The 13,944-nt window shown below is 38.9% G+C and overlaps 2 protein-coding genes and 1 pseudogene across 2 annotated transcripts in view; 2 read left to right on the top strand and 1 right to left on the bottom strand.

Annotated features, from left to right (window-relative positions):
* SNURF (SNRPN upstream open reading frame) overlaps positions 1-13,944 on the bottom strand; it is a 482,133-nt gene that overhangs the window by 437,285 nt on the left and 30,904 nt on the right. The window lies entirely within an intron of this gene.
* MAGEL2 (MAGE family member L2) overlaps positions 1-13,944 on the top strand; it is a 548,609-nt gene that overhangs the window by 93,218 nt on the left and 441,447 nt on the right. The window lies entirely within an intron of this gene.
* Positions 8,177-8,275, top strand: LOC126023662 (uncharacterized; annotated as a pseudogene).

Consider the following 13,944-nt stretch of genomic DNA (forward strand, 5'->3'; position numbering starts at 1 on the left):
TGGCAAATATATATTGTCTTCTCTCCAAAGAAACCCTATCCCATGTGGTGACACATATTCTCATTTCACATGGAGAACACAAATAACTTCTGAAAGAACTAAATCTGTTTGCACCTTTATGCTACAATGTTTTTATGGCACAAACATCCCCAATCCATAAAGATGGACAGTGGCTCTGACTACATCAGTAAAACTTTTAAATCATTTTGCAAAGAATGGCAAATGAAATATCACTGGAATCCCCTATAATCCATGAAGACAAGGCATAATAAAGGAGCTCATAAAACCCTCAAAAGTCAACTATAAAAACACAGGAAAATACACAAATGGGGCATGCCACCGATAGAAATTTTATCCATAACATTATTTTCACCAAACTTTCTAAATTTACCCCCAAGGAGAACCCTACACAGCTATAAAGACACTTTGAAGAAGATGGTCAGTTACAAAAAAATAATTCACCTATTTGGGTAAAAATGGATAATGTTTCCACAAATGGCAACCCGCCAAGAAACTCTGGGTCTCACTATACCTTGTCAGAAGCAGGGGACTCTCAAATTAAAAAACAAACAAACAAACAAACCAAAAAAAAATCCTCAGACACAAATATATGGTAAGACTGCAAGCCTCCCTCAGACCCAACACAGATTGCTCAGAAGTACAAGAGCAGGAAACAAGCTGTGACCTCAACAGGTAACTGAGACAATAAGCTGACACCACACAACGAGGCAGAGATTCTCAGGAGTGGAAATGACCAATTCAAGAACCTCGGTTCTGTAAATGAGGGAGTTGTTCCTGCTCTCACAGGACTCTATAATTTAGAAACATGTGTTAAATGAACTCAATATTACAGTGCCTGTATAATATTCCATTTTTGACTCATTACTTTTACCAGTATATATATGGAAGACATTAACAGGTCAAATTTGTTGGAACATAAAGGCAAAGTGGCAAAAGAGTTTGGTAAAAATATAAAAGCCTTGTGAGCAGAACAACACAGGTCTATCAACCCAAAAGACTTTAAAATGACTATTGGAAAGATAAATGGCCAGGTTTCAGGCACAATCAACAAGATCCACATGAACATTTTTTTTATTTTTATTTTTAATTATGAGAACAATGATGCAAAGAGGACAAGGTAAAGTTACAGTGAAAGAACAATCGCCCATAAACAGAGTTCTCAGAAGAAATCCCCTTGTTGATGCCTAAATATTGAACTTACAGTCAAAAAACATTAAGAAAAATAAGGCAGAACCCATGTACAATTACTTTGTCCACAAGTCCCCAGATTGTAGGACATTATAACATTTCTTAGCAGTACACAAAGCAGCCTAAAGCCATGAGATTTATGTGACTCCTTAACTTTGAAGGCATAGTATTTTTATATATTCATGCACATACATATTAGTTTAAGTTAACATCAAAAGTTTAAGAGGTTTTTTTTAAGGGTTAGTCAAAAGGGCACATTAAAAAAGGTGTTAGAGTGGCAGATATTGTTTGCATAGGCCCACCAAAATATGGGCGTCATAGAAAGGAATAGCCTTGGTCTAAATACAAGGAGACCACCACTCCTGAAGTTTCCTGGCATAAGACCAACTCTAGGCTCCAGGCAAACTAGTTTATAGATGAAATATTTCTATTGCTGGTGTATGGTCTTTATCAGGACTTGAACAAAGACATAAAGAGGAAAATAGTGATCATCTTGTTTACTCAAAAGTCACAAAACCAGCTTGGCAGAGATAAAAGTAGTTTAATTTATTATTGCTACAGTTTTCCAAGGCCAATTCAAATTCATGGTTCAATGCCTCATCTGCCATCAAAAATCTCGAACTTTTGAGATCTTTACTCACTTATTCTTGCTTTTGACATCTACAGATAAGTGCACATTGCAAGATTGCCTTAATTTATTTTTCAAAGAAGAACAGAGAGACAATATTAGGGTTTATTGCAGCCACTGCAACACATAGCAGGATTCTTTTTTTTTTTACAGCAGGATTCTTTAAAAATGACAGAAATTTGGAAATTATTACCTGTGTTCTTAATACATCTGAAATGCTTTTTCTACGATGGCAAGTGGATGAAAAACTATATACCTGGGGGTGCGGGACTTGGAACACCCCAGCACCCTTCTACCTTCTCCTCTGGAACTCCAGGGCTTCCCCTAGGCTACATGCCTGGAGGTGGGTCCCTTGGAGGAGCTTAAAGGTTTCCCTAGGCCTTCCCCATTTCCCACCCGGCTCAAGAGGAGGGGTTGGGGTGGGGACTTTGAATCTCTGGTCTTCCAGCTCTTGAAGGGTCTCTTTCCTCCCTGGGTTCTGGGAGGTTCTTTAGGAAGTCCCAGGCAATTTTTCTTACTAAACCTCTCCATTCTGAAACTGTGCAGGGGCTGTTATTATAGACAAATATTTGGATATCATTGTGTTTAATGTTGTCATATTTAGAATACTGGCCAGAAGCTCTTTTTATTCCTTTATTCTCTCACTCCCACCTACAGTTACCCCACATTTAACCATTATTTTAGTACTAATGACTTTTGTTTTGGCCAATGTGGATTACATATCTCTCACAGTAATGTTTGGGGGGGACTTTGTAGCTTCAGCAGATAACACGGGGATGATATGGCTCCACACAGTAGGCATTTTGCCAAGCTTAGGGGAAGATGCAGCCCCGGCTGCTCCCGCCCCCCACAGCCTTCTCTCCACTTCCTCCTGGTCCCCAAGGTTACCCCTGGCTGCCTGCTCAGGGTCCTAGCAAGTGGGTTCTGGCGATGAGCAGTTTAAGGAGACCCCAGGCTTTCCCATTCTCACAGGGGGTGGGAGGGGACTGATCAACTTCCGGCTTCCAGCAATTAGGAAACAAACACCTCTGGGGGAGTCGGAAGCTTCTGCAGGCAACACAGGGATGATATGACTCCATGTGTTCTTCGCTTGGCAAAATCACAGACCAAAGTGGTGTCTCGGAAACAACACCCTCCCTCTTGACTATTTCTAAAATATAATAGGGACACATGTATCTCCTTTGGATATCTCAGATGTATTCCCTTAACATCTATAATTCTTTTTGAATATCCTCATATAGTGACTATTTTGTTCACTGGTTTTGTTATTTGATTGTTTGCTTTTCCCCCTATGAGATCTGTTTTATAAACAATACTGGTAGAAGAGTATCTCTGTATAGAATGAATGTTTGAACCAAGTTACAGGGAATGTTGGACTTTATTCGTCGGTCCCCAGATGCACCAACAATATCTCGTGGCATTGTTTCCATTTCGCATAGGCACATTAAAATGGGAAAATAATACATATACAAACAAGTTCTTATCTAATAGAGATGGAACACAAATTTGGTAATGCAGGTAGGCCTTATACCCCGAACATTGGCATAATGATTTGGCTTAGGCCTCAGAAAAATTGGCATCGCCCACACACACCTGCAAAATGGATACCATCTATGGAAACAACCACAATTGTCTACAATATTACCAGGATCCAAACCTCTACCAGGGAAGACTACTCTGGCATTGACTTACTCCAAAGAGTGCTCTCAACACCCAGACAACTCAGCAACAGCCTGCTGGCAGGCCAGATCACTCCACATCTAATGGTGTGCTGAAACTAGAGGATGCTCCATATCATACTGACTTCGATGAAAGGAATGCATAGAATCCAGAATCTTTAAATATAGGAACCTGATACCAACAACAGCTAAAGTGTGAAAAAGTTTCAACGGGACCACGGAGAATGACTTGGAGAATGACACGGACAGACTGGCTTGCCTGGAGCCCAGAGTCGGTGTTATGCCAATAAACCTTGGGGGTGAGGTCTTTTTGTAATCAGGCCAAGGATATTTGTTTCTGTTTTCCCCATATTTTTCTGGGCCTATGCAAACAACAACGATTGCCACTGTCACACTTTTACTATTTTTTTCTTTAACCCTTATCCTTTAAGAAAAAAATAACAATTTACTGAACTTAAAAACAAGTAACTGTAGTAGAATGCCTGTCTTGAATACAGCCAGGGATTGGGAGGGGCAATGTTACACTGGTGAAGGGGGGATCTGTTTGTGACTGTAACCCAACTATAATCATGTTACTTAAATAAAATATTAATTAAAAAATAAAAAATAAAAAAACTATATACCTATGTGGACTTTTTTTTTAGAAAATATAGACTTGTCAAATAAATTTAAAAAAAACTATTAAAAAAAAGAAAGGAAACCTAGACTTGTCACAGTACATTGTGGACTCTAGGACAACCCTGAAGAACACAACTTATTCTGTTTCTAACCACTGTGGTGAAATGAAAAAGGACAATTGCGCAGTCTATTCTAAAGATGCAGTAAGATAATGTTGGTATAAATATCATGATCAAGAAGTCTCAGAAGTCGCCAACTCATCATCTTTTAACAGATGTTTATACTAATGCTATAATGTGTTTGCCAACAGAAACAGCTGCAGGATGCACTTGCATGCCATAGACTCCCACTACAGTGCTCACTATTAGAATGTTAGTGTCTAAATTTCTATTCTATTATGTTTCCAATAATCTTTTAAGGCTTTTGTTCACAGTGATCCCTGGAGATATAGTCTAGATACGTTGATTTCACATTACACTGATGTAGTTCATTGGACTCCTAATATAGTTCTCATTGTGATAATGTCTTAACAGATATTTTAAATTATTCATTTTCCATTTGATTCTAATCTAATATCTCTCAACAGATCTCTTTTGATATATAAATGCCATGGACTCTTGCTACAGTGCTCAGTCATGAGAATGTTTTTGCAATTTATTTTTAACTCATGCTAGTTTTTTACTATACTTTCTTTGTATATTTAGGTATATTTCCTCAATAGGTATACTTTATTTTTATGTATTATTTATATTATTTTATTTATTAATATTTTATTGTGTAGATGTAGTTCCCCCTTCTTGTATTTGCTAGTAGAAAATCATGTAGATAGCGTTTTGGCTTTTGATAGTACTTGGTTATAGGAATTGTTTTGTTTGTTATTATATCCCCCATTTGGCTCCAGTGGTATCCAGTGGCACTGTTCCTTTTGCATGGGCACATTAAAGTGGGGAAAGTTTAGATACAGAAAGGATTACTATCTGTTAGGGATGGGAACTCCAAAATTTTTGGTTACGTGGGGGGGGGGTGGGGGGGGGGGGCCTTCCATCCTAAACATTCCATAGTGACTTGACTTAGGGCTTCAGTCACTCAGGACATCGGCCAAGTCACCCCTGAAACCTTGGGTCCCACATTTTGGATCCGCACAGTTTTCTGCACCTGCATCAAGAATCGAACTTTTACCAGGACAGGCTCAGAAGTGCCCTTGCACCTACTTGCCCACAGAATGGGCTCATATGCCTCTCGTTTACTCTGATGTGTAAATCAGGAAATGACTTCCTTTGAGGGCAGATTTCCCTGCCTCAGCTCCTAACGGTGTGAGAGATACCAAGAGATACTTCAAGATATACCTGACTTCAACTTAGGATTTGTGCTAACACCAATCTCTCTATTATTGAAGCCTAACTGCTACATCTATGATTGAGGAGGACCTTTCCTAGGGATCATGAAGACCTTTGGGTTAGTTCAAATTAGTATGCTTGAAACCTGTAGTTGGTCTTATAACAGAATGCTTTGTGGGGTAGGGGACACCTTGTTTTTTAGGCCAGAAGGTTTTTCTTTCTAATTTTTCCCAGAATTTTGCTGCCTTATGCAAAAGAACTGCCACCCCCTTTTATCTTTTAGATAGAGAGCACCCACCTTTTCTAGAACCTTGGGACATGAATTACTTTGTTTAAACCATTTTTTTTTTTTTTGCTTTCTTTCTATAACATCAAAAAAAAGGAGATGTCCGGTTAACACCATTTCCATTCTATTCAGGATATGCTTGTTACTCATTGGTCAGAAGCTCTTTAGATGGAAACATCCTTTGGAATGGTCTCTGACCTTACCTGTTTCTCTACCCTAGGTGTGGTCTTGCACTTCCCAATGGAGACCCAGGTTTCAGGGGAAAAAAAACACATTTTAGTTTTTGTTTTTTCCACCACTGCGTCCTAGGAGAGAAAAGGCTTATGTGTGGAAGTTTCTGAAGCTGTTTTATCCTTATAACTGTGTGTGGATATTTCTTGCATTGGCGTTTTGCTTCCAAACCTGCATCCCTTCAATCCTCTAGGATAGGCCCATGAGGCTTTCCACTACACCAGTGGAAGTATCTCTGTGTACTGGAGAAGATGCCCTTTCACATGAAAATTTGAATGAGAAATGAGAATTTTCCATTGCTCATTTTAGAAATATTCAGAGGCCCAATCTTGAATTTGTCTGTTGTGGAGGGGAGAAAAATTCAAACATAAGTCTGGAATCTCAACTCTTTGGCCCTTTCAGGCTGGAGAAATAAAGAATCACGTGACTTCACAAAGAAATCTTAGACAAATTGTGTCCATGACTTAGCACTGAATAACCCTGAGACTTCAGATAAATGGACAGTTATTTAGAGTGTGCTTTAATATTGCTTCACTTTTGTGTGTTCTGAGTATTTTTACTAGCCTGCATGATTTTGTAACAATAATAATAATAATAACAATAATAAATCCCTTAAAGTGAACAAATTACCTCAGTGGGGAAACGGTAAAAATGTTTAGGAATCTGTTTGTACCAGTGTTTTGCAACATCAAATGCTGTCACAAATGCAAACAGCACAGATAATTTTTGGTTTTCCAGTAGGCATGCCATAAAAGGAAAATGACATGAGTGAGAAATGAATCTTACTACTATTATTTAACTTCAATCCAATAGATTAAACATGTTACTTCACCATAAAATCAGCACCATGGATATTTATGAATTATATGTAATTTTAAACAAGGTTGCAAATTGAATGTCTGTTTTTTGTATGGGGCTCAACTCAGTTTAGAAATCATCTGTATCAGGGTCAGAACGATAGGACAGTAGGAAGGGCATTTGCTTGCACACAGCCAGCCCAGGGTCGGTCCCTAGCATCCCATATGGACCCTTAAGACCCACCAGGAGTAATCCTAAGTGATGAGCTAGGAGAGAGCCCTGAGCACTGCAGGTGTGCCCCCACCATAAAAACACAAACAAAAAATAAATCATCTTCTTTGCCTACACAGCCATTTGGTATTAACTCTGCAATGCAGACACATCCCAACAGTGTATTTCTCACTTGACAAGAAAAAACTAGTTCAATGAAAAGGAAAGATAAAAATAGACGATCAATATTTGTATGAAAAATTCCTCAGCAACCCCAGTAGTCATGAGCTCTAATATATAACATGTACGTTCTGGTCCCATGAGTGGAAATATAAATTACCGTCCTTTGGTAAGGATTTTTCAAGCTGAAAATGAGAATTAAAGCTTTAAATGTTTATGATCCTTGCTGTAAAAGTTAATCTGCTAAGGATTTTGTACTAAAATATGAAAAAAGGCATAAGATAGCATTGAGGCTACTTAATACTGTGTTGTTAATAATAGGTAAGTTAGCATCAGCGTAGAACCTCAATTAAAGCTATTTAGCTATTCAGGAATGATAACTTCATAAAACTGAATTCTTATCAGCTTCATTGATGTTATTTTATATTACTAATCATTGTTAGAGCATAAAATAAACATAGAAACTGTTTCTCTGATATTTTTGTTTATTGGCACTTTCTAAAATGCCCACCATGAATTTGCATTATCTCCCAAATCAAAATTTAAAATGGGGAGAGTTTAATAGTCTTTGTTGTTGTTGTTGTTCTTCTTGTTTTTTTGGGTCACATCCGGACAGCGCTCAGGTGTTACTCCTGGCTCTACACTCAGACAACCGCTCCTGTAGACTCGGGGGACCACATGGGATGCTGGGACTTGAACTACCATTCTTCTGCATGCAAGGAGAATGCCCTACCTCCATGCTATCTCTCCAGCCCCCGAGTTTAATAATCTTAAAAAGACTTTTTTTTTTTTTGGTTTTTGGGCCATACCCAGTGACGCTCGGGGGTTACTCCTGGATCTGCACTCAGAAATTGCTCCTGGCTTGGGGGACCATATGGGATGCCGGGATTCGAACCACCATCTGTCCTGGATCAGCCACATGCAAAGCAAACGCTCTACTGCTGTGCTATCACTCTGGCCTCTTAAAAAGAGTTTTATAAAGACTTTTAAGTCTTTTTAAGTGCTCGCTTCAGCAGCACATATACTAACGATACAGAGAAGATTAGCATGGCCCCTGCGCAAGGATGACACGAAAATTTGTGAAGCGTCCCTATTTAAAAAAAAAAAAAAGACTTTTAAGTCTTTTTAAAATAAAGTCAAGGAGCAGGGCTGAGCAATAGTACAGTGGAGAGAACCAATGACCCAGGTTTGATCCCCAGCATACTATATGGTTCCCCAAGCCTGCCAGGAATAATTTCTTTTTTTAGTGTATTTAAAGAAAATGCATATTTTGACATATTTTATTACAATATACAGATTACTGAGAGGCCAAGTTTTTGAAAAATATAGAAAGAAAAAATAAAAAAGCAAGAGAAGAAAGTTAAAAAAAGAAATAAAAAGAAAAAAGTATAGTAAACAAGCACAGTCATATTATATTGTACAATTACTATATTGGAATTATTATATCACCATATATAATAATATATTATACTGTACAATTGTATTGTAATTATTATATCACCAATGAAGTCATTAATATAGTGGCAGAGGGTTTAATAAGCTCTTGTTTGTAAGAAGAAAGATATGGGGGAGGCCTCTGAACTTGCTACAGATGCCTTGATGTCATCAGCCTCCAGCCTGGCATACCTGAAGTTTGGTCAGATTGGTGTTCTCAGAGGAAATTGTAGAGGGTCAGAGATGAGTCAAGTCCTTTGGGAAAATGGTCATTCTGGATGATGGATGCAGGAGGCATAGCTTCGGCAGGGCGGGGCCTGGGCCCCCTCCTCCTCCCATGATGACCAGCTTTGTGTTGCCTGAACCAGTGTAGCCATCATCTTTCATGGCTTGGCTTACATCTTGTTAAAGAAAAGTGAATCTATTGGAACATCAGGAGTAATTTCTGAGTGATACCTTGTGTGATCAAAAAAAAAAAAAAAACAAGTCAAGGAGAAACACATAGCAGAAAAACAAAAAAATCTAGAATAGAATAGAACAGAATAAAATAGAATATTTTCTTTTATAAAAGCATAATGCTTGTCTCCAACTAAACAATTTTGGTAAAAGATAAACAAAAAGGAGGGTTGAGATGAAAAAGAAAATCAAGGGGCTGGAGCCATGGTGCAGCAGTAGGGCATCTGCCCTGCATGTGGCTGACTTAGGATGGACCACAGTTCGATCCCCTGACGTCCCATATGGTCCCCCAAGCCAGGAGCTATTTCTGAGCTCATAGCCAGGAATAACCCCTGAGCATCACAGGATGTGACCCAAACACCAAAAAAAAAAAAAAAAAAAAAAAAAAAAAAACAAAGGAAAAAAAATCCTAATCATGGAAAAACATGAGATTATGTGCAAAGTAACAAAAGGTGTCTGACAAAATATTTCCTTGTTTTCAATTTCTAAAATAAATATATTCCCACATGAAAGGCTTAGAAGAAATAGAAGAGAACGAGAGCAATCTTGTGACGGAAAATCCCAGTGATTTAACGCAATACTCCCCACTAGGATCACATAATTCACAGCTCTGTTGAATATACAGTCATTGAGGAACTGGACCCATTACCCAGTTGTGGGAACAGAGAAAGAAATAGGAGTCTTATGTACGGGCCCAGAAAGGAAGCAGCAAATGTGTAGTTAATATTTAAATATCCACGGGCATCATAATGTTTTCATTTAAAAGTGATCATATGTAATAAGTGTTCTTTCATTGAATTATAGCTCATACTTATTTTATTTTGATTTTGGTTTGATTTTGACTTGGTGACAAAGTTTTAGTTTGATTTGGGTTAGGTTGAGTTTGGGTTGGGTTGAGTTTGATTTTGGCTTGATAGCTTGGTTTTGGTTGGGTTGAGTTGAGTCTGTTTTTTTGGGGTTTGGGTTTGGGTTTGGTTGGGGGGCCAGGCTCAGTGGTACTTGCTCAGGCATCACATCTAGAAGAGCTTAGGGTACCATATAGAATGCTTGGGATCATATGGCCTCACCACATGCAAGGCAAATGCCCAACCTGCTCCAACCCCTCATAACTCATCTGCATTTCTAAATTTAACTATAGCTACAATTTCCTATATTACTAGGATCGATGCAAGAGTATATAATACAGTCATTAAATGTTTGAATACCTTTCCTGGTAACAATGTTTAGTGTTTGGTTGTGCTCTATTTTTATAAACAATGCCAGGACATAAATATGAATGGCTTATGATGCTCAAACCAGACTGTAAGTCTGACAAAGAATCTCTCTGGACTTCTTAACTTGTTACAGGAGGATGATATCAACACACAAATGATTAATAGAGACACATCAGAACACTTCCTAATAACAAGAGAATTGGTGCATAAATGTGTAAAAACATGATGGATCGATAGCTGATAAAAAGCACTATCATATATATCTAACAAGAATGAAAGGAAAATTATTTCAAAGTCATAGAATATTTTCACACTAACATTGCAGCTATTAGAACAACCAATAAAGCAGTTAAACACAAATCACAAAAGGCAATGTCTAAATTAATGATGTGGACAAACAGAAATGACCACTTGAATCAAAGTAATAATTGTAGAAAAATAAACCTTAAAGGACACATTTTATAGTGCAAGTGGAACATTTTCAACAAGATATTACATAGGCTGAGCTAGATCACAAATTTCAATACACTTTATAAAATTGAAAAATGGAAAATATTCTCTCTGACATAAGAGACCAAATTACAGATAAAGGAAAACCGGACATCTCCTAAAATTCAAAGCATTTGTGAATTAAACAGGCAATTCTACATTAAATGTAGGAGAAAAATCATCAACCAACTAAATAACTGAAAGGACCAGAGCAATAGCATGAGTAGAGCATTTGCCTTGCATGTGGCTGGCCTAGGTTAGATCTCAGTATCTCATATGGGCCCCTGAGCCTGCCTGGACCGATTTCTGAGAGCAGTACTGGGAGCAATGCCCGAGTGCCACCGGGGTATGGCCCCCCCACACACGAAGAATAATAATAACGGAAACGGATGAATAGTTGAAAAGCAGTTGTGGCGATTCCTTTTTGTTTTTATTCAGGACCACACCCAGCAGTGCTCAGGGATTACTTCTGAGTCTGCATTTAGGGAATCACTTCTGGCGGGACCATATGGGATATGGACTTACCTATTGAGCAAAAGCAAATTATCAAAACAAATCACAGGAACTGAAGCTATATTCCAGTGTGTGTGGAGGGGGGGCATTTGCCTGGCATGCAGCTGACCTGGTTCGATCCCTGGCATCCTCCATGGTCTCCTGAACCCCACTAGGAGTGATTCCTGGGCGCAAAACTAGAAACCCAAATTTGTATCTATGTGGGTTGTGTGTGTGTGAGTGAGTAATATGTATATGGGGGGGGGAGAGGAAGAGAGAGAGAGAGAGAGAAGGAGGGAGGGAGAGAGAAACTATTTGAAGAACCATAGTACATGAACAGAAATCTGTAAGGATCATTTTTCTAAAGTATTTCCACTTTTATGGGAACTTTGTACCCTGAAGAGGAGAGAGAAAGAGAGAGTGAGAGAGAGAGAGAGAGAGAGAGAGAGAGAGAGAGTAGGAGGAAGGCATGATCAATTGAACTTTGGTTCCAATTTGTCTTGCAGTAAGTCGCAGCTCCCTGAAACCAACGTGTACTTCTTTGCTCTATTCTGAAGTGCTTGTGGGAATAGAGAAACCTCAGAGAAACCTTCATAACCTCTTAGTCTCTGTTCTGGGTGAAAATACTGAAGGATAATTTGGTTGGGAAGGTCAACAAGGTCTTTAGAACACCTTCTACCTATCAAACTGGAGGATCACAGAAACTATAGCGATCATCTACCCATGCAACACTTATTCCTACTGAACAACTCATCTGGGGTCCCAGTGTGTCCCGGGCAGAAAATGAATAAATTTTTGAGACTAAAGGGATTTCTATGAATTTTAGGAAATTTTGCATAAATTTGACCAGGGGGGTGAGTGCAACTGCAGGTTCTCTCTCAGGTGTGGTTTGGGTGACTTTAGCAAATTAATGTTCTCCCTCATATCCGAGGATGCAGTGACTGCCCTGACGAATGACCTTGCTCTCCCTGGAACACCAGTATAGATCACCAAAAAGCAGTTTGACTTGAGCCAGTTGGACTAGCAATAAATACATCTTCACTGTCTCCCTGGGGACTAACCTGACCCCATCCTTTTGCTCTAAAACTTGTGACCCTATAACCTTGTTCTCCCCTGGACCCTTTACCTTAGTCTATTATTTTAATGAGAATATGTCAATTGTGACAGGTGAGCAGACAATGGAAATGTTCATCTGACTGATATATGTATAAGACAGCAGGGAGCTGGAAAGAACCTTTTTAAATCGGCACAGGACTTTCCCCTTCGTGCCATTTCTCTCTCAGGTTCCAATTTTGAAGGCCTGGTGTTTATTAATCCTTATTCAAAACAAGGAATGCAGTGGTTGCGTCTGGGGCCTCTTGTCACCACAAAATGGTACCCCTCAGCCGCTTGATTTTCTTTGTGTTCTGGAGATAATACGGTTCGCTGTCTAAACTTATGATTTATTATAAATTGATTAGACCTGAGGGGGAAATCTCGGGTTTGGGTTTGGGGATTAAAAGTCATTGTGCTAGGAAATAGGAGGGGTGCTATGAACCATTTAAAGAATACAGTGAATAATTTCCAAGGCCAAGAAAAAAACTTTAAAAGATGAAGCAGGTGTGAATATCTCAAGGATGAATTGGTGGACCCACTAAGAAATTACTGTTCTGTCTTTAGAAATTATTATTCCATTTCAACGCCTCATTCATGACATTGACCGCCAGGCGGCGCACAATGCCTCCACTGTTGCCGAACTGATTAGCCATAGAGAAGTTTGGGAGCTACCTAGTTTCCTTAAGTTCTGCTGAAACCCAAGTAGGAACATTTCTGTAAACATGAAGTTTAAATAAACTATGAGAAAAAGAAAGGAGAGGGGCCACGAGTCAGAAAAAAAGGGATTTTTCCTAATATTTGATAGCTTTGTTTTGAAAAACCAAGGTTTTTACATATATCTTGTGGAAAGGAAATAAATACCTAAAAGCAGGGTTATATATCGCCAATATTTTCTTAGATCAAGAGCCAGTTATCACAGGAAACTGATAGCAGTTCCTTGTAGCAATTAATTGAAGTAAATTAATAACTCGTTTCTATATCCAGAGGTTGCCCTTTATTTAGACTTAGTGGGTGAAGAAACTTCATGTTTTCCCAATGGCAAAATCATGAAATATCTTATTAATTGAATGCTGAGTCCCTTGCAAGGGGAAATAGTTATTTTTTTATATGGGCAAAGCCAATAACCTGCTTTTAATTTTCTGATAATTCTTGGATTTTCTGAGAAAGGAAAGAACAAGAGAGGAGAGGAGCTAAGATAGAAGAGAAAAGGGGAAGAAATGGAGGAGGGAGAGGAGAGAGAGGGAGATGAGAATGAGGGGAGGAAACAATATTAGTAATATTCAGTAATAAGCTGCACCATGTCATCATTATCAATATCCACTGGGGACATTTCTTAGAGTCACTTATTCAGTTGAATTTGTTTTCGGCGAGGTGTGTGGCTTTGAGTGACAGCTCTTCTCATGAGGGAAGTGTTGTTGGTATGTTCATTCACTGCAGGTGCTCTGTGCTTCGCTTTCCTGGATCATTACTTCCCTGGATCAATACTGCCTATGCGGGTGAGTCAGCTCCTGAGGCCACAGCACAGTCACTCACTCTCTCCTCTATGCCACACCCAGCGCCCCAAAGAAGGAGCATAGGGCTGTGAATG

This window comes from Suncus etruscus, chromosome 11 (assembly GCF_024139225.1).
Source record: "Suncus etruscus isolate mSunEtr1 chromosome 11, mSunEtr1.pri.cur, whole genome shotgun sequence".
In the NCBI taxonomy this organism is placed as follows: domain Eukaryota; kingdom Metazoa; phylum Chordata; class Mammalia; order Eulipotyphla; family Soricidae; genus Suncus; species Suncus etruscus.